The sequence below is a fragment of the Pseudorasbora parva genome, chromosome 8, assembly GCF_024679245.1.
Source record: "Pseudorasbora parva isolate DD20220531a chromosome 8, ASM2467924v1, whole genome shotgun sequence".
NCBI classification, from domain to species: domain Eukaryota; kingdom Metazoa; phylum Chordata; class Actinopteri; order Cypriniformes; family Gobionidae; genus Pseudorasbora; species Pseudorasbora parva.
This window is the reverse complement of record NC_090179.1, coordinates 49,034,476-49,058,357: the sequence shown is the minus strand read 5'-3', so window position 1 is coordinate 49,058,357 and position 23,882 is coordinate 49,034,476. Positions and strand designations below refer to the sequence as shown.

At 26.8% G+C, this 23,882-nt stretch overlaps 2 protein-coding genes across 7 annotated transcripts in view; one reads left to right on the top strand and one right to left on the bottom strand.

Annotated features, from left to right (window-relative positions):
- Positions 1–16,450, top strand: part of cep57 (centrosomal protein 57) — a 32,289-nt gene extending 15,839 nt beyond the window's left edge. For 3 of the 6 annotated variants that reach the window (XR_010906835.1, XR_010906833.1, XM_067451486.1), the window contains exon 11: positions 15,750–16,450. The gene's annotated coding sequence lies outside the window, so the exon portion shown is untranslated. Of the gene's footprint in view, positions 15–15,749 lie in introns of those variants that run through there. The other 3 variants (XR_010906834.1, XM_067451487.1, XM_067451485.1) reach the window with 1 other exon arrangement.
- The window catches only part of lsamp (limbic system associated membrane protein), a 509,713-nt gene that overhangs the window by 449,379 nt on the left and 36,452 nt on the right, over positions 1–23,882 (bottom strand). The gene's annotated exons all lie outside the window — the stretch shown is intronic.

Genomic DNA, 23,882 nt, shown 5'->3' with positions numbered 1-23,882 from the left:
ACTGAATAAAAGTAAAAAGCAAATAAAAGTTGATGAATAAACTCACATGAGTGAAGTGTGTTTGTGTTTGTTTTAACTGAGACACCAAAAGAGTATTTAAATGAGAAGTAAAGTTATTTATAAGTAAGAAAATCATTTTTTACACACACACACACACACACACACACTCACGCGCGCACACACACACACTCATGCGCACACACACACACACACTTCCACGCACACTCTCTCTCTCAAACACACACTTACGCACACACACACACACACTCTCACACTCACATGCACACACTCCCACGCACACACACACTCACACTCACTCACAAACACACACTCACGCGCACACACTCTCTTTCACGCACACACACTCTCACACTCACTCACAAACACACGCACACACACTCTCACACACTCACGCGCACTCTCTCACACACACACACATACATTCTCACACTCACAAACACACACGCACTCTCTCTCTCACACACACGCACACTCAGGCGCACACACACTCTCTCACACACACACACTCTCACACACACACTCAGGCGCACACACACTCTCACACACACACACTCTCACACACACACTCAGGCACACATTCTCTCACACTCTCTCACACACACACACACACATAGTGCAGATTTAAAATGTTTGAAGATAGTTAAAAATCCTAATGTTTAATTTGCTATATAATATAAATAATAATCAGTGTTGGGAACGTTACTTTGGAAATGTAATAGGTGACATTACAAGTTACCCTGTGCAAAATCTAATCATTGAGTATAACTACTAAACTTATTAATGTAATGATTACTTTTTGATTACTTTTGTAAATTTCTAACAAATGTTTTCAACTGTTACAGATATTTAAATCAGGCCGGGTTAACCTCTAAAATACTGATATGTTTAAGAGAACACAAGTCTAGATCCTCTTCTTACTGATATAACAAATAATGCAACATGCGACATGCTATTCTTTTACTACTATGTGTCTGAGAAAGGAACAAACTATACCATATAAGGCCTAATATTGATTTCTCATTAACAGACGCAAGAATAGGTTCTAGTTTTTTAGAAAATTTTATTTAATTATAACAAAAAGTCAAAATGGACAAAAGAAGAAATTTACGACAGTGTATACTATTACGCAAAAGTGAATTTATTCAATTATCACAAAAAGTCAAAATGGACAAAACAAGCAAATTACGACAGTGTATACTATTACGTAAAAGTGAATTTATTCAATTATCACAAAAAGTCAAAATGGACAAAAGAAGAAATTTACGACAGTGTATACTATTACGCAAAAGTGAATTTATTCAATTATCACAAAAAGTCAAAATGGACAAAACAAGCAAATTACGACAGTGTATACTATTACGTAAAAGTGAATTTATTCAATTATCACAAAAAGTAAAAATGGACAAAACAGGAAATTTACGACAGTGTATACTATTACGTAAAAGTGAATTTATTCAATTATCACAAAAAATTAAAATGGACAAAACAAGAAATTTACGACAGTGTATACTATTACGTAAAAGTGAATTTATTCAATTATCACAAAAAGTCAAAATGGACAAAACAAGAAATTTACGACAGTGTATACTATTACGTAAAAGTGAATTTATTCAATTATCACAAAATGTCAAGATGGAAAAAACAAGAAATTTACGACAGTGTATACTATTACGTAAAAGTGAATTTATTAATTTATGACAAAAAGTAATAATGGACAAAACAAGAATATTACGACAGTTTATACTATTACGTAGAAGTGAATTTATTCAATTACCAAAAAAAGTAAAAATGGACAAAACAGGAAAATTACGACAGTGTATACTATTACGTAAAAGTGAATTTATTCAATTATCACAAAAAGTCAAAATGGACAAAACAAGAAAATTACGACAGTGTATACTATTACGTAAAAGTGAATTTATTCAATTATCACAAAAATGTCAAAATGGACAAAACAAGAAATTTACGACAGTGTATACTATTACGTAAAAGTGAATTTATTCAATTATCACAAAAAGTAAAAATGGACAAAACAGGAAATTTATGACAGTGTATACTATTACGTAAAAGTGAATTTATTCAATTCTCACAAAAAGTAAAAATGGACAAAACAGGAAATTTACGACAGTGTATACTATTACGTAAAAGTGAATTTATTCAATTATCACAAAAAGTAAAAATGGACAAAACAGGAAATTTACGACAGTGTATACTATTACGTAAAAGTGAATTTATTCAATTATCACAAAAAGTAAAAATGGACAAAACAGGAAATTTATGACAGTGTATACTATTACGTAAAAGTGAATTTATTCAATTCTCACAAAAAGTAAAAATGGACAAAACAGGAAATTTACGACAGTGTATACTATTACGTAAAAGTGAATTTATTCAATTATCACAAAAAGTCAAAATGGACAAAACAAGAAAATTACGACAGTGTATACTATTACGTAAAAGTGAATTTATTCAATTATCACAAAAAGTCAAAATGGACAAAACAAGAAATTTACGACAGTGTATACTATTACGTAAAAGTGAATTTATTCAATTATCACAAAATGTCAAGATGGAAAAAACAAGAAATTTACGACAGTGTATACTATTACGTAAAAGTGAATTTATTAATTTATGACAAAAAGTAATAATGGACAAAACAAGAATATTACGACAGTTTATACTATTACGTAAAAGTGAATTTATTCAATTCTCACAAAAAGTAAAAATGGACAAAACAGGAAATTTACGACAGTGTATACTATTACGTAAAAGTGAATTTATTCAATTATCACAAAATGTCAAAATGGACAAAACAAGAATATTACGACAGTGTATAGTATTACGTAAAAGTGAATTTATTCAATTCTCACAAAAAGTCAAAATGGACAAAACAAGAAAATTACGACAGTGTATACTATTACGTAAAAGTGAATTTATTCAATTATCACAAAAAGTCAAAATGGACAAAACAAGAAAATTACGACAGTGTATACTATTACGTAAAAGTGAATTTATTCAATTATCACAAAATGTCAAAATGGACAAAACAAGAATATTACGACAGTGTATAGTATTACGTAAAAGTGAATTTATTCAATTATCACAAAAAGTCAAAATGGACAAAACAAGAAAATTACGACAGTGTATACTATTACGTAAAAGTGAATTTATTCAATTATCACAAAAAGTCAAAATGGACAAAACAAGAAAATTACGACAGTGTATACTATTACGTAAAAGTGAATTTATTCAATTATCACAAAAAGTCAAAATGGACAAAACAGGAAAATTACGACAGTGTATACTATTACGTAAAAGTGAATTTATTCAATTATCACAAAAAGTCAAAATGGACAAAACAGGAAAATTACGACAGTGTATACTATTACGTAAAAGTGAATTTATTCAATTATCACAAAAAGTCAAAATGGACAAAACAAGAAAATTACGACAGTGTATACTATTACGTAAAAGTGAATTTATTCAATTATCACAAAAAGTCAAAATGGACAAAACAAGAAAATTACGACAGTGTATACTATTACGCAAAAGTGAATTTATTCAATTATCACAAAAAGTCAAAATGGACAAAACAAGCAAATTACGACAGTGTATACTATTACGTAAAAGTGAATTTATTCAATTATCACAAAAAGTCAAAATGGACAAAAGAAGAAATTTACGACAGTGTATACTATTACGCAAAAGTGAATTTATTCAATTATCACAAAAAGTCAAAATGGACAAAACAAGCAAATTACGACAGTGTATACTATTACGTAAAAGTGAATTTATTCAATTATCACAAAAAGTAAAAATGGACAAAACAGGAAATTTACGACAGTGTATACTATTACGTAAAAGTGAATTTATTCAATTATCACAAAAAATTAAAATGGACAAAACAAGAAATTTACGACAGTGTATACTATTACGTAAAAGTGAATTTATTCAATTATCACAAAAAGTCAAAATGGACAAAACAAGAAATTTACGACAGTGTATACTATTACGTAAAAGTGAATTTATTCAATTATCACAAAATGTCAAGATGGAAAAAACAAGAAATTTACGACAGTGTATACTATTACGTAAAAGTGAATTTATTAATTTATGACAAAAAGTAATAATGGACAAAACAAGAATATTACGACAGTTTATACTATTACGTAGAAGTGAATTTATTCAATTACCAAAAAAAGTAAAAATGGACAAAACAGGAAAATTACGACAGTGTATACTATTACGTAAAAGTGAATTTATTCAATTATCACAAAAAGTCAAAATGGACAAAACAAGAAAATTACGACAGTGTATACTATTACGTAAAAGTGAATTTATTCAATTATCACAAAAATGTCAAAATGGACAAAACAAGAAATTTACGACAGTGTATACTATTACGTAAAAGTGAATTTATTCAATTATCACAAAAAGTAAAAATGGACAAAACAGGAAATTTATGACAGTGTATACTATTACGTAAAAGTGAATTTATTCAATTCTCACAAAAAGTAAAAATGGACAAAACAGGAAATTTACGACAGTGTATACTATTACGTAAAAGTGAATTTATTCAATTATCACAAAAAGTAAAAATGGACAAAACAGGAAATTTATGACAGTGTATACTATTACATAAAAGTGAATTTATTCAATTCTCACAAAAAGTAAAAATGGACAACACAGGAAATTTACGACAGTGTATACTATTACGTAAAAGTGAATTTATTCAATTATCACAAAAAGTAAAAATGGACAAAACAGGAAATTTACGACAGTGTATACTATTACGTAAAAGTGAATTTATTCAATTATCACAAAAAGTAAAAATGGACAAAACAGGAAATTTATGACAGTGTATACTATTACGTAAAAGTGAATTTATTCAATTCTCACAAAAAGTAAAAATGGACAACACAGGAAATTTACGACAGTGTATACTATTACGTAAAAGTGAATTTATTCAATTATCACAAAAAGTCAAAATGGACAAAACAAGAAAATTACGACAGTGTATACTATTACGTAAAAGTGAATTTATTCAATTATCACAAAAAGTCAAAATGGACAAAACAAGAAATTTACGACAGTGTATACTATTACGTAAAAGTGAATTTATTCAATTATCACAAAATGTCAAGATGGAAAAAACAAGAAATTTACGACAGTGTATACTATTACGTAAAAGTGAATTTATTAATTTATGACAAAAAGTAATAATGGACAAAACAAGAATATTACGACAGTTTATACTATTACGTAGAAGTGAATTTATTCAATTACCAAAAAAAGTAAAAATGGACAAAACAAGAATATTACGACAGTGTATACTATTACGTAAAAGTGAATTTATTCAATTCTCACAAAAAGTAAAAATGGACAAAACAGGAAATTTACGACAGTGTATACTATTACGTAAAAGTGAATTTATTCAATTATCACAAAATGTCAAAATGGACAAAACAAGAATATTACGACAGTGTATAGTATTACGTAAAAGTGAATTTATTCAATTCTCACAAAAAGTCAAAATGGACAAAACAAGAAAATTACGACAGTGTATACTATTACGTAAAAGTGAATTTATTCAATTATCACAAAAAGTCAAAATGGACAAAACAAGAAAATTACGACAGTGTATACTATTACGTAAAAGTGAATTTATTCAATTATCACAAAATGTCAAAATGGACAAAACAAGAATATTACGACAGTGTATAGTATTACGTAAAAGTGAATTTATTCAATTCTCACAAAAAGTCAAAATGGACAAAACAAGAAAATTACGACAGTGTATACTATTACGTAAAAGTGAATTTATTCAATTATCACAAAAAGTCAAAATGGACAAAACAAGAAAATTACGACAGTGTATACTATTACGTAAAAGTGAATTTATTCAATTATCACAAAAAGTCAAAATGGACAAAACAAGAAAATTACGACAGTGTATACTATTACGTAAAAGTGAATTTATTCAATTATCACAAAAAGTCAAAATGGACAAAACAGGAAAATTACGACAGTGTATACTATTACGTAAAAGTGAATTTATTCAATTATCACAAAAAGTCAAAATGGACAAAACAAGAAAATTACGACAGTGTATACTATTACGTAAAAGTGAATTTATTCAATTATCACAAAAAGTCAAAATGGACAAAACAAGAAAATTACGACAGTGTATACTATTACGTAAAAGTGAATTTATTCAATTATCACAAAAATGTCAAAATGGACAAAACAAGAAATTTACGACAGTGTATACTATTACGTAAAAGTGAATTTATTCAATTATCACAAAAAGTCAGATTGGACAAAACAGGAAATTTACGACAGTGTATACTATTACGTAAAAGTGAATTTATTCAATTATCACAAAAAGTCAAAATGGACAAAACAAGAAATTTACGACAGTGTATACTATTACGTAAAAGTGAATTTATTCAATTATCACAAAATGTCAAGATGGAAAAAACAAGAAATTTACGACAGTGTATACTATTACGTAAAAGTGAATTTATTAAATTATCACAAAATGTCAAGATGGAAAAAACAAGAAATTTACGACAGTGTATACTATTACGTAAAAGTGAATTTATTAATTTATGACAAAAAGTAATAATGGACAAAACAAGAATATTACGACAGTTTATACTATTACGTAGAAGTGAATTTATTCAATTACCAAAAAAAGTAAAAATGGACAAAACAAGAAATTTACGACAGTGTATACTATTACGTAAAAGTGAATTTATTCAATTATCACAAAAAGTCAAAATGGACAAAACAAGAAATTTACGACAGTGTATACTATTACGTAAAAGTGAATTTATTCAATTCTCACAAAAAGTCAAAATGGACAAAACAAGAAATTTACGACAGTGTATACTATTACGTAAAAGTGAATTTATTCAATTCTCACAAAAAGTCAAAATGGACAAAACAAGAAATTTACGACAGTGTATACTATTACGTAAAAGTGAATTTATTCAATTATCACAAAAAGTAAAAATGGACAAAACAAGAATATTACGACAGTGTATACTATTACGTAAAAGTGAATTTATTCAATTCTCACAAAAAGTCAAAATGGACAAAACAAGAAATTTACGACAGTGTATACTATTACGTAAAAGTGAATTTATTCAATTATCACAAAAATGTCAAAATGGACAAAACAAGAAATTTATGACAGTGTATACTATTACGTAAAAGTGAATTTATTCAATTATCACAAAAAGTCAAAATGGACAAAACAGGAAAATTACGACAGTGTATACTATTACGTAAAAGTGAATTTATTCAATTATCACAAAAAGTCAAAATGGACAAAACAAGAAAATTACGACAGTGTATACTATTACGTAAAAGTGAATTTATTCAATTATCACAAAAAGTCAAAATGGACAAAACAGGAAAATTACGACAGTGTATACTATTACGTAAAAGTGAATTTATTCAATTATCACAAAAAGTCAAAATGGACAAAACAGGAAAATTACGACAGTGTATACTATTACGCAAAAGTGAATTTATTCAATTATCACAAAAATGTCAAAATGGACAAAACAAGAAATTTATGACAGTGTATACTATTACGTAAAAGTGAATTTATTCAATTATCACAAAAAGTCAAAATGGACAAAACAGGAAAATTACGACAGTGTATACTATTACGTAAAAGTGAATTTATTCAATTATCACAAAAAGTCAAAATGGACAAAACAAGAAAATTACGACAGTGTATACTATTACGTAAAAGTGAATTTATTCAATTATCACAAAAAGTCAAAATGGACAAAACAGGAAAATTACGACAGTGTATACTATTACGTAAAAGTGAATTTATTCAATTATCACAAAAAGTCAAAATGGACAAAACAAGAAAATTACGACAGTGTATACTATTACGTAAAAGTGAATTTATTCAATTATCACAAAAAGTCAAAATGGACAAAACAGGAAAATTACGACAGTGTATACTATTACGTAAAAGTGAATTTATTCAATTATCACAAAAAGTCAAAATGGACAAAACAAGAAAATTACGACAGTGTATACTATTACGTAAAAGTGAATTTATTCAATTATCACAAAAAGTAAAAATGGACAAAACAGGAAATTTATGACAGTGTATACTATTACGTAAAAGTGAATTTATTCAATTCTCACAAAAAGTAAAAATGGACAAAACAGGAAATTTACGACAGTGTATACTATTACGTAAAAGTGAATTTATTCAATTATCACAAAAAGTCAAAATGGACAAAACAAGAAAATTACGACAGTGTATACTATTACGTAAAAGTGAATTTATTCAATTATCACAAAAAGTCAAAATGGACAAAACAAGAAATTTACAACAGTGTATACTATTACGTAAAAGTGAATTTATTCAATTATCACAAAATGTCAAAAGATGGAAAAAACAAGAAATTTACGACAGTGTATACTATTACGTAAAAGTGAATTTATTAATTTATGACAAAAAGTAATAATGGACAAAACAAGAATATTACGACAGTTTATACTATTACGTAGAAGTGAATTTATTCAATTACCAAAAAAAGTAAAAATGGACAAAACAAGAATATTACGACAGTGTATACTATTACGTAAAAGTGAATTTATTCAATTCTCACAAAAAGTAAAAATGGACAAAACAGGAAATTTACGACAGTGTATACTATTACGTAAAAGTGAATTTATTCAATTATCACAAAATGTCAAAATGGACAAAACAAGAATATTACGACAGTGTATAGTATTACGTAAAAGTGAATTTATTCAATTCTCACAAAAAGTCAAAATGGACAAAACAAGAAAATTACGACAGTGTATACTATTACGTAAAAGTGAATTTATTCAATTATCACAAAAAGTCAAAATGGACAAAACAAGAAAATTACGACACTGTATACTATTACGTAAAAGTGAATTTATTCAATTATCACAAAATGTCAAAATGGACAAAACAAGAATATTACGACAGTGTATAGTATTACGTAAAAGTGAATTTATTCAATTCTCACAAAAAGTCAAAATGGACAAAACAAGAAAATTACGACAGTGTATACTATTACGTAAAAGTGAATTTATTCAATTATCACAAAAAGTCAAAATGGACAAAACAAGAAAATTACGACAGTGTATACTATTACGTAAAAGTGAATTTATTCAATTATCACAAAAAGTCAAAATGGACAAAACAAGAAAATTACGACAGTGTATACTATTACGTAAAAGTGAATTTATTCAATTATCACAAAAAGTCAAAATGGACAAAACAGGAAAATTACGACAGTGTATACTATTACGTAAAAGTGAATTTATTCAATTATCACAAAAAGTCAAAATGGACAAAACAAGAAAATTACGACAGTGTATACTATTACGTAAAAGTGAATTTATTCAATTATCACAAAAAGTCAAAATGGACAAAACAAGAAAATTACGACAGTGTATACTATTACGCAAAAGTGAATTTATTCAATTATCACAAAAAGTCAAAATGGACAAAACAAGCAAATTACGACAGTGTATACTATTACGTAAAAGTGAATTTATTCAATTATCACAAAAAGTCAAAATGGACAAAAGAAGAAATTTACGACAGTGTATACTATTACGCAAAAGTGAATTTATTCAATTATCACAAAAAGTCAAAATGGACAAAACAAGCAAATTACGACAGTGTATACTATTACGTAAAAGTGAATTTATTCAATTATCACAAAAAGTAAAAATGGACAAAACAGGAAATTTACGACAGTGTATACTATTACGTAAAAGTGAATTTATTCAATTATCACAAAAAATTAAAATGGACAAAACAAGAAATTTACGACAGTGTATACTATTACGTAAAAGTGAATTTATTCAATTATCACAAAAAGTCAAAATGGACAAAACAAGAAATTTACGACAGTGTATACTATTACGTAAAAGTGAATTTATTCAATTATCACAAAATGTCAAGATGGAAAAAACAAGAAATTTACGACAGTGTATACTATTACGTAAAAGTGAATTTATTAATTTATGACAAAAAGTAATAATGGACAAAACAAGAATATTACGACAGTTTATACTATTATGTAGAAGTGAATTTATTCAATTACCAAAAAAAGTAAAAATGGACAAAACAGGAAAATTACGACAGTGTATACTATTACGTAAAAGTGAATTTATTCAATTATCACAAAAAGTCAAAATGGACAAAACAAGAAAATTACGACAGTGTATACTATTACGTAAAAGTGAATTTATTCAATTATCACAAAAATGTCAAAATGGACAAAACAAGAAATTTACGACAGTGTATACTATTACGTAAAAGTGAATTTATTCAATTATCACAAAAAGTAAAAATGGACAAAACAGGAAATTTATGACAGTGTATACTATTACGTAAAAGTGAATTTATTCAATTCTCACAAAAAGTAAAAATGGACAAAACAGGAAATTTACGACAGTGTATACTATTACGTAAAAGTGAATTTATTCAATTATCACAAAAAGTAAAAATGGACAAAACAGGAAATTTATGACAGTGTATACTATTACATAAAAGTGAATTTATTCAATTCTCACAAAAAGTAAAAATGGACAAAACAGGAAATTTACGACAGTGTATACTATTACGTAAAAGTGAATTTATTCAATTATCACAAAAAGTAAAAATGGACAAAACAGGAAATTTACGACAGTGTATACTATTACGTAAAAGTGAATTTATTCAATTCTCACAAAAAGTAAAAATGGACAAAACAGGAAATTTACGACAGTGTATACTATTACGTAAAAGTGAATTTATTCAATTATCACAAAAAGTCAAAATGGACAAAACAAGAAAATTACGACAGTGTATACTATTACGTAAAAGTGAATTTATTCAATTATCACAAAAAGTCAAAATGGACAAAACAAGAAATTTACGACAGTGTATACTATTACGTAAAAGTGAATTTATTCAATTATCACAAAATGTCAAGATGGAAAAAACAAGAAATTTACGACAGTGTATACTATTACGTAAAAGTGAATTTATTCAATTATCACAAAAAGTAAAAATGGACAAAACAGGAAATTTATGACAGTGTATACTATTACATAAAAGTGAATTTATTCAATTCTCACAAAAAGTAAAAATGGACAAAACAGGAAATTTACGACAGTGTATACTATTACGTAAAAGTGAATTTATTCAATTATCACAAAAAGTAAAAATGGACAAAACAGGAAATTTACGACAGTGTATACTATTACGTAAAAGTGAATTTATTCAATTCTCACAAAAAGTAAAAATGGACAAAACAGGAAATTTACGACAGTGTATACTATTACGTAAAAGTGAATTTATTCAATTATCACAAAAAGTCAAAATGGACAAAACAAGAAAATTACGACAGTGTATACTATTACGTAAAAGTGAATTTATTCAATTATCACAAAAAGTCAAAATGGACAAAACAAGAAATTTACGACAGTGTATACTATTACGTAAAAGTGAATTTATTCAATTATCACAAAATGTCAAGATGGAAAAAACAAGAAATTTACGACAGTGTATACTATTACGTAAAAGTGAATTTATTAATTTATGACAAAAAGTAATAATGGACAAAACAAGAATATTACGACAGTTTATACTATTACGTAGAAGTGAATTTATTCAATTACCAAAAAAAGTAAAAATGGACAAAACAAGAATATTACGACAGTGTATACTATTACGTAAAAGTGAATTTATTCAATTCTCACAAAAAGTAAAAATGGACAAAACAGGAAATTTACGACAGTGTATACTATTACGTAAAAGTGAATTTATTCAATTATCACAAAATGTCAAAATGGACAAAACAAGAATATTACGACAGTGTATAGTATTACGTAAAAGTGAATTTATTCAATTCTCACAAAAAGTCAAAATGGACAAAACAAGAAAATTACGACAGTGTATACTATTAAGTAAAAGTGAATTTATTCAATTATCACAAAAAGTCAAAATGGACAAAACAAGAAAATTACGACAGTGTATACTATTACGTAAAAGTGAATTTATTCAATTATCACAAAATGTCAAAATGGACAAAACAAGAATATTACGACAGTGTATAGTATTACGTAAAAGTGAATTTATTCAATTCTCACAAAAAGTCAAAATGGACAAAACAAGAAAATTACGACAGTGTATACTATTACGTAAAAGTGAATTTATTCAATTATCACAAAAAGTCAAAATGGACAAAACAAGAAAATTACGACAGTGTATACTATTACGTAAAAGTGAATTTATTCAATTCTCACAAAAAGTCAAAATGGACAAAACAAGAAAATTACGACAGTGTATACTATTACGTAAAAGTGAATTTATTCAATTATCACAAAAAGTCAAAATGGACAAAACAAGAAAATTACGACAGTGTATACTATTACGTAAAAGTGAATTTATTCAATTATCACAAAAAGTCAAAATGGACAAAACAAGAAAATTACGACAGTGTATACTATTACGTAAAAGTGAATTTATTCAATTATCACAAAAAGTCAAAATGGACAAAACAGGAAAATTACGACAGTGTATACTATTACGTAAAAGTGAATTTATTCAATTATCACAAAAAGTCAAAATGGACAAAACAAGAAAATTACGACAGTGTATACTATTACGTAAAAGTGAATTTATTCAATTATCACAAAAAGTCAAAATGGACAAAACAAGAAAATTACGACAGTGTATACTATTACGTAAAAGTGAATTTATTCAATTATCACAAAAATGTCAAAATGGACAAAACAAGAAATTTACGACAGTGTATACTATTACGTAAAAGTGAATTTATTCAATTATCACAAAAAGTCAAATTGGACAAAACAGGAAATTTACGACAGTGTATACTATTACGTAAAAGTGAATTTATTCAATTATCACAAAAAGTCAAAATGGACAAAACAAGAAATTTACGACAGTGTATACTATTACGTAAAAGTGAATTTATTCAATTATCACAAAATGTCAAGATGGAAAAAACAAGAAATTTACGACAGTGTATACTATTACGTAAAAGTGAATTTATTAAATTATCACAAAATGTCAAGATGGAAAAAACAAGAAATTTACGACAGTGTATACTATTACGTAAAAGTGAATTTATTAATTTATGACAAAAAGTAATAATGGACAAAACAAGAATATTACGACAGTTTATACTATTACGTAGAAGTGAATTTATTCAATTACCAAAAAAAGTAAAAATGGACAAAACAAGAATATTACGACAGTGTATACTATTACGTAAAAGTGAATTTATTCAATTCTCACAAAAAGTCAAAATGGACAAAACAAGAAATTTACGACAGTGTATACTATTACGCAAAAGTGAATTTATTCAATTATCACAAAAATGTCAAAATGGACAAAACAAGAAATTTATGACAGTGTATACTATTACGTAAAAGTGAATTTATTCAATTATCACAAAAAGTCAAAATGGACAAAACAGGAAAATTACGACAGTGTATACTATTACGTAAAAGTGAATTTATTCAATTATCACAAAAAGTCAAAATGGACAAAACAAGAAAATTACGACAGTGTATACTATTACGTAAAAGTGAATTTATTCAATTATCACAAAAAGTCAAAATGGACAAAACAGGAAAATTACGACAGTGTATACTATTACGTAAAAGTGAATTTATTCAATTATCACAAAAAGTCAAAATGGACAAAACAAGAAAATTACGACAGTGTATACTATTACGTAAAAGTGAATTTATTCAATTATCACAAAAAGTAAAAATGGACAAAACAGGAAATTTATGACAGTGTATACTATTACGTAAAAGTGAATTTATTCAATTCTCACAAAAAGTTAAAATAGACAAAACAAGAAATTTACGACAGTGTATACTATTACGTAAAAGTGAATTTATTCAATTATCACAAAAAGTAAAAATGGACAAAACAGGAAATTTACGACAGTGTATACTATTACGTAAAAGTGAATTTATTCAATTATCACAAAAAGTCAAAATGGACAAAACAAGAAAATTACGACAGTGTATACTATTACGTAAAAGTGAATTTATTCAATTATCACAAAAATGTCAAAATGGACAAAACAAGAAAATTACGACAGTGCATACTATTACATAAAAGTGAATTTATTCAATTATCACAAAAAATAAAAATGGACAAAACAGGAAATTTATGACAGTGTATACTATTACGTAAAAGTGAATTTATTCAATTATCACAAAAAGTAAAAATGGACAAAACAGGAAATTTACGACAGTGTATACTATTACGTAAAAGTGAATTTATTCAATTATCACAAAAAGTCAAAATGGACAAAACAAGAAAATTACGACAGTGTATACTATTACGTAAAAGTGAATTTATTCAATTATCACAAAAAGTAAAAATGGACAAAACAGGAAATTTATGACAGTGTATACTATTACGTAAAAGTGAATTTATTCAATTATCACAAAAAGTAAAAATTGACAAAACAAGAAATTTACGACAGTGTATACTATTACGTAAAAGTGAATTTATTCAATTATCACAAAAAGTCAAAATGGACAAAACAAGAAATTTACGACAGTGTATACTATTACGTAAAAGTGAATTTATTCAATTATCACAAAAAGTAAAAATGGACAAAAAAAGAAACTTACGACAGTGTATACTATTACGTAAAAGTGAATTTATTTAATTATCACAAAAAGTCAAAATGGACAAAACAAGAAAATTACGACAGTGTATACTATTACGTAAAAGTGAATTTATTAATTTATGACAAAAAGTAAAAATGGACAAAACAAGAATATTACGACAGTGTATACTATTACGTAAAAGTGAATTTATTCAATTATCAAAAAAAGTAAAAATGGACAAAACAAGAAATTTACGACAGTGTATACTATTATGTAAAAGTGAATTTATTCAATTATCACAAAAAGTCAAAATGGTAAAATAAATCAAATAACGACAGTGTATACTATTACGTAAAAGTGAATTTATTAAATTATCACAAAAATGTCAAGATGGAAAAAACAAGAAATTTACGACAGTGTATACTATTACGTAAAAGCTGATTAAGCTCCAGTTCTGACCAGAAAGTTCCCCAAATCATACTGACAATGTGCTTTCTCTCAGTGAGACTCAACAGTACACGTAATATTCATTTAACTCTTTAGTGTTTTAGTAAAAGGAAATATAAAATGAATACAATATAATAAAAATGAAAGAACTCCACATTTCGTCTCTGAAAACACTGTTCCTGCACTCCTGTCACGTTAGGGGAAATCCGAACACACAACAACATGCTGCTATCAAGTGTTTATAGACACGTCACACATCTCTAGGCCAGCACTTCAGTCACCACTCAGAGACCAAACACACACTTCAGAAAACAAGAAACTATCAGTGGATCTATTGATTAAATAATATCATAACTGGAAAGAATCATTAAAAATCATTATAATAATATAGGAGGATAAATATTGATTAAGGCTTTGAATTTAATTACCGTATATACCCAAATATAAGACGAGGTTTGTGTCCTAAAAATAGGCTGAAGAATCAGGGCTTATATACTGTAGGATGCATACAGGTATATTGAAGTGGCAGAGGATTTCAGAATCCATCTTTTAGCTCGTTTAGCCGTTTGTGGGCAGGTTTGCTGACGCTTTGCCTTTCTCGTTCTTTTCAGGAAGGATCCTGGAAGCGGCGGAGGGTCGTCACTCATTAAAAAGTCTTTCTGTTTTGTTGAAGACCTAGACTCTGCTGAAACTGGTGAAGCAGCAGAGGAAACACAGTTTTTTTCTGACTTCAGGAGCCCATCTTGGACTGACTTGTAAGCTCCAGGAGACATTGTGAACCTGCTCCATCTCAGATAGGAATACCCGAATTTAGACTCAGGCAGATAGGGATCAATCAATCAATCAGCTTTATTTATATCACGCTTTTCCAATGCCGATTGTGTCAAAGCAGCTTCAGTGTTAAACAGGACAATACTGCAGCAGAATTAGATTTGGCTGTACAGTCGTTCTGGAGTAAACAGTGATGTTATCAGCTTATTTTAATTTATCATAGAGAGACAATGTTGGCAGATCAGTATTATAGTTTATAGAATTAAATAAAACTTAAATAGTTAATTTTATTTGGGATCTATCTATCGATTAGGGATCTATTTATCACCATTTTACCTTTTTTAAATGCTCTTTACAACTGTTTTAATTAACCTTGTTTTTATTTTGAATTCTTACACATGGTATTCTTATTTCTCATGCATATGTTATCACAATTTTAATGAATTTCTATGTAAAGCACTTTGAATTGCCATTGTGTATTACTTGTGCTATATAAATAAACTTACCTTGCTTTCCCTTATTAATAAATGTTTGAAAAGTTCCTACTGTCATGTCTTTTTTGATTGCAAAACAAATTGCATAAACATGGTTTGCTTACGCTGTGGGCTTTCAAATGACTTGAAAGTTAGTGGAATTTATCCGACTGAGTGCACAACAAAAATCTGAATATGACAGTGTATACTATTACATAAAAATTATTTATTCAATTATCACAAAAAGTCAAACTGGACAAAAACAATCAAATTACGACAGTGTATACTATTACATAAAAATTAATTTATTCAATATTCATGAAAAGTCCAAATGGACAAAATAAGAAATTTACGACAGTGTATACTATTACGTAAAAGTGAATTTATTCAATTATCACAAAAAGTCAAAATGGACAAAACAAGAAAATTACGACAGTGTATACTATTACGTAAAAGTGAATTTATTCAATTATCACAAAAAGTCAAAATGGAAAAAAAACACAAAATTTACGACAGTGTATACTATTACGTAAAAGTGAATTTATTCAATTATCACAAAAAGTCAAAATGGAAAAAAAACACGAAATTTACGACAGTGTATACTATTACGTAAAAGTGAATTTATTCAATTATCACAAAAAGTCAAAATGGACAAAACAAAAAAATTACGACAGTGTATACTATTACGTAAAAGTGAATTTATTCAATTATTACAAAAAGTCAAAATGGACAAAATAAGAAATTTATGACAGTGTATACTATTACGTAAAAGTGAATTTATTAAATTGTCACAAAAAGTCAAAATGGAAAAAAAACACGAAATTTACGACAGTGTATACTATTACGTAAAAGTGAATTTATTCAATTATCACAAAAAGTCAAAATGGACAAAATAAGAAATTTAAGACAGTGTATACTATTACGTAAAAGTGTATTTATTCAATTATCACAAAAAGTCAAAATGGAAAAAAAACAAGAAATTTACGACAGTGTATACTATTACATAAAGTGAATTTATTCAATTATCACAAAAAGTCAAAATGGACAAAACAAGAAAATTACGACAGTGTATACTATTACGTAAAAGTGAATTTATTCAATTATCACAAAAAGTCAAAATGGTAAAATAAATCAAATTATGACAGTGTATACTATTACGTAAAAGTGAATTTATTCAATTATCACAAAAAGTCAAAATAGACAAAACAAGACATTTATGACAGTGTATACTATTACGTAAAAGTGAATTCATTCAAATATTAAAAAAAGTCAAAATGGACAAAACAAGACATTTACGACAGTGTATACTATTACGTAAAAGTGAATTTATTCAATTATCATGAAAAGTCAAAATGGACAAAAGAAGAAATTTACGACAGTGTATACTATTACGTAAAAGTTAATTTATTCAATTATCACGAAAAGTCAAAATGGACAAAAGAAGAAATTTATGACAGTGTATACTATTACGTAACAGTTAATTTATTCAATTATTACGAAAAGTCAAAATGGACAAAACAGGAAATTTACGACAGTGTATACTATTACATAAAAGTGAATTTATTCATTTATGACAAAAAGTCAAAATGGTCAAAACAAGAAATTTACGACAGTGTATACTATTACGTAAAAGTGAATTTATTCAATTATCATGAAAAGTCAAAATGGACAAAACAAGACATTTACGACAGTGTATACTATTACGTAAAAGTGAATTTATTTAATTATCACGAAAAGTCAAAATGGAAAAAAAACACGAAATTTATGACAGTGTGTACTATTACGTAAAAGTGAATTTATTCAATTATCACAAACAGTCCAAATGGACAAAATAAATCAAATTACGACAGTGTATTCTATTACGTAAAAGTGGTTATTCAATTATCACAAAAAGTCAAAATGGACAAAACAAGAAAATTACGACAGTGTATACTATTACGTAAAAGTGGTTATTCAATTATCACAAAAAGTCAAAATGGACAAAACAAGAAATTTACGACAGTGTATACTATTACGTAAAAGTGAATTTATTCAATTATCACAAAAAAACAAAATGGACAAAACAAGAAATTTACGACAGTGTATACTATTACGTAAAAGTGAATTTTTTCAATTATCACAAAAAGTCAAAATGGATGGACTGCATGGACTGCATTTATATAGCGCTTTTATCCAAAGCGCTTTACATTTTTGCCTCACATTCACCCATTCATACACCGACGGCGATGTCAGCCATGTAAAGCGCCATCCAGCTCGTCGGGAGCAGCTGGGGTTAGGTGTCTTGCTCATGGACACTTCGACACTTGGTCAAGTGGAACCGGGGATCGAACCACCAACCTTCTGGTTTGTAGACAACCTACATGAACCACTGAGCCACTGCCGCCCCACTGAATGGACAAAATAAGAAATTTACGACAGTGTATACTATTACGTAAAAGTGAATTTATTCAATTATCACAAAAAGTCAAAATGGACAAAATAAGAAATTTACGACAGTGTATACTATTACGTAAAAGTGAATTTATTCAATTATCACAAAAAGTCAAAATGGACAAAGCAAGAAAATTACGACAGTGTATACTATTACGTAAAAGTGAATTTATTCAATTATCACAAAGTCAAAATGGACAAAACAAGAAATTTATGACAGTGTATACTATTACGTAAAAGTGAATTTATTCAATTATCACAAAAATGTCAAGATGGACAAAACAAGAAATTTACGACAGTGTATACTATTACGTAAAAGTGAATTTATTCAATTATCACAAAAAGTCAAAATGGACAAAATAAATCAAATTATGACAGTGTATACTATTACGTAAAAGTGAATTTATTCAAATATCACAAAAAGACAAAATAGACAAAACAAGAAAATTACGACAGTGTATACTATTACGTAAAAATGAATTTAGTCAATTTTTACGAAAAGTCAAAATGGACAAAACAAGAAAATTACGACAGTGTATACTATTACGTAAAAGTGAATTTATTCAATTATCACAAAAAGTCAAAATGGACAAAAGAAGAAATTTACGACAGTGTATACTATTACGTAAAAGTGAATTTATTTAATTATCACGAAAAGTCAAAATGGACAAAAGAAGAAATTTACGACAGTGTATACTATTACGTAAAAGTGAATTAATTCAATAATCACAAAAAGTCAAAATGGACAAAATAAGAAATTTACGACAGTGTATACTATTACATAAAAGTGAATTCATTCAATTATCACAAAAAGTCAAAATGGACAAAAGAAGAAATTTACGACAGTGTATACTATTACGTAAAAGTGAATTTATTCAATTATCACGAAAAGTCAAAATGGACAAAACAAGAAAATTACGACAGAGTATACTATTACTTAAAAGTGAATTTATTCAATTATCACAAAAAGTCAAAATGGACAAAACAAGAAATTTACGACAGTGTATACTATTACGTAAAAGTGAATTTATTCAATTATCACAAAAAGTCAAAATGGTAAAATAAATCAAATTATGACAGTGTATACTATTACGTAAAAGTGAATTTATTCAATTATCACAAAAAGTCAAAATGGACAAAACATGAAATTTACGACATTGTATACTATTACGTAAAAGTGAATTTATTCAATTATCACAAAAAGTCAAAATGGACAAAACAAGAAATTTACGACAGTGTATACTATTACGTAAAAGTGAATTTATTCAATTATCACAAAAAGTCAAAATGGTAAAATAAATCAAATTATGACAGTGTATACTATTACGTAAAAGTGAATTTATTCAATTATCACAAAAAGTCAAAATGGTTAAAACAAGACATTTATGACAGTGTATACTATTACGTAAAAGTGAATTTATTCAATTATCATGAAAAGTCAAAATGGACAAAAGAAGAAATTTACGACAGTGTATACTATTACGTAAAAGTTAATTTATTCAATTATCACGAAAAGTCAAAATGGACAAAAGAAGAAATTTATGACAGTGTATACTATTACGTAACAGTTAATTTATTCAATTATCACGAAAAGTCAAAATGGACAAAACAGGAAATTTACGACAGTGTATACTATTACGTAAAAGTGAATTTATTCAATTATCACGAAAAGTCAAAATGGACAAAAGAAGAAATTTATGACAGTGTATACTATTACGTAACAGTTAATTTATTCAATTATCATGAAAAGTCAAAATGGACAAAACAAGACATTTACGACAGTGTATACTATTACGTAAAAGTGAATTTATTCAATTATCACGAAAAGTCAAAATGGACAAAACAAGAATATTACGACAGTGTATACTATTACGTAAAAGTGAATTTATTCAATTATCATGAAAAGTCAAAATGGACAAAAGAAGAAATTTACGACAGTGTATACTATTACGTAAAAGTTAATTTATTCAATTATCACGAAAAGTCAAAATGGACAAAAGAAGAAATTTATGACAGTGTATACTATTACATAAAAGTGAATTTATTCATTTATGACAAAAAGTCAAAATGGACAAAACAAGAAATTTACGACAGTGTATACTATTACATAAAAGTGAATTCATTCAATTATCACAAAAAGTCAAAATGATGAAATAAATCAAATTACGACAGTGTATACTATTACGTAAAAGTGAATTTATTCAATTATCACAAAAAGTCCAAATTGTAAAATAAATCAAATTATGACAGTGTATACTATTACGTAAAAGTGAATTTATTCAATTATCACAAAAAGTCAAAAATGACAAAACAAGACATTTACGACACTGTATACTATTACGTAAAAGTGAATTTATTCAATTATCACAAAAAGTAAAAATGGACAAAACAAGAAATTTACGACAGTGTATACTATTACGTAAAAGTGAATTCATTCAAATATTAAAAAAAGTCAAAATGGACAAAACAAGACATTTACGACAGTGTATACTATTACGTAAAAGTGAATTTATTCAATTATCACAAAAATTCAAAACGGACAAAAGAAGAAATTTACGACAGTGTATACTATTACGTAAAAGTGAATTCATTCAAATATTTAAAAAAGTAAAAATGGACAAAACAAGACATTTACGACAGTGTATACTATTACGTAAAAGTGAATTTATTCAATTATCACAAAAAGTCAAAATGGAAAAAAAACATGAAATTTACGACAGTGTATACTATTACGTAAAAGTGAATTTATTCAATTATCACAAAAAGTCAAAATGGACAAAATAAGAAATTTACGACAGTGTATACTATTACGTAAAAGTGAATTTATTCAATTATCACAAAAAGTCAAAATGGAAAAAAACATGAAATTTACGACAGTGTATACTATTACGTAAAAGTGAATTTATTCAATTATCACAAAAAGTCAAAATGGACAAAATAAGAAATTTACGACAGTGTATACTATTACGTAAAAGTGAATTTATTCAATTATCACAAAAAATCAAAATGGACAAAATAAGAAATTTACGACAGTGTATACTATTACGTAAAAGTGAATTTATTCAATTATCACAAAATGTCAAAATGGACAAAACAAGAAAATTACGACAGTGTATACTATTACGTAAAAGTGAATTTATTCAATTATCACAAAAAGTCAAAATGGACAAAACAAGAAATTTACGACAGTGTATACTATTACGTAAAAGTGAATTTATTCAATTATCACAAAAAGTCAAAAAGGACAAAAAAATCAAATTATGACAGTGTATACTATTATGTAAAAGTGAATTTATTCAATTATCACAAAAAGTCAAAATGGACAAAATAAATCAAATTATGACAGTGTATACTATTACGTAAAAGTGAATTTATTTAATTATCATGAAAAGTCAAAATGGACAAAAGAAGAAATTGACGACAGTGTATACTATTACGTAAAAGTGAATTTATTCAATTATCACAAAAAGTCAAAATGGAAAAATAAATCAAATTACGACAGTGTATACTATTACGTAAAATTGAATTTATTCAATTATCACAAAAAGTCAAAATGGACAAAACAAGAAATTTACGACAGTGTATACTATTACGCAAAAATGAATTTATTCAATAATCACGAAAAGTCAAAATGGACAAAACAAGAACATTATGACAGTGTATACTATTACGCAAAAGTGAATTTATTCAATTATCACGAAAAGTCAAAATGGACAAAAGAAGAAATTTACGACAGTGTATACTATTACATAAAAGTGAATTTATTCAATTATCACAAAAAGTCAAAATGGACAAAAGAAGAAATTTACGACAGTGTATACTATTACGTAAAAGTGAATTTATTCAATTATCACAAAAATTCAAAATGGACAAAAGAAGAAATTTACGACAGTGTATACTATTACGTAAAAGTGAATTTATTCAATTATCACAAAAAGTCAAAATGGACAAAAGAAGAAATTTACGACAGTGTATACTATTACGTAAAAGTGAATTTATTCAATAATCACGAAAAGTCAAAATGGACAAAACAAGAACATTACGACAGTGTATACTATTACGTAAAAGTGAATTCATTCAAATATTAAAAAAGTCAAAATGGACAAAACAAGACATTTATGACAGTGTATACTATTACGTAAAAGTGAATTTATTCAATTATCATGAAAAGTCAAAATGGACAAAAGAAGAAATTTACGACAGTGTATACTATTACGTAAAAGTTAATTTATTCAATTATCACGAAAAGTCAAAATGGACAAAAGAAGAAATTTACGACAGTGTATACTATTACGTAAAAGTGAATTTATTCAATTATCACGAAAAGTCAAAATGGACAAAACAAGAAATTTACGACAGTGTATACTATTAAGTAAAAGTGAATGAATTCAATTATAACAAAAAGTCAAAATGGTAAAATAAATCAAATTAAGACAGTGTATACAATTACGTGAAAGTGAATTTATTTAATTATCACGAAAATTCAAAATGGACAAAATAAGAAATTTATGACAGTGTATTACGTAAAAGTGAATTTATTAAATTGTCACAAAAAGTCAAAATGGAAAAAAAACACAAAATTTACGACAGTGTATACTATTACGTAAAAGTGAATTTATTCAATTATCACAAAAAGTCAAAATGGACAAAACAAGAAATTTACGACAGTGTATACTATTACGTAAAAGTGAATTTATTCAATTATCAAAAAAAAGTCAAAATGGACAAAATAAATCAAATTACGACAGTGTATACTATTACGTAAAAGAGAATTTATTCAATGATCACAAAAAGTCCAAATGGATAAAATAAATCAAATTATGACAGTGTATACTATTACGTAAAAGTGAATTTATTCAATTATCACAAAAAGTCAAAATGGACAAAATAAGAAATTTATGACAGTGTATTACGTAAAAGTGAATTTATTAAATTGTCACAAAAAGTCAAAATGGAAAAAAAACACAAAATTTACGACAGTGTATACTATTACGTAAAAGTGAATTTATTCAATTATCACAAAAAGTCAAAATGGACAAAACAAGAAATTTACGACAGTGTATACTATTA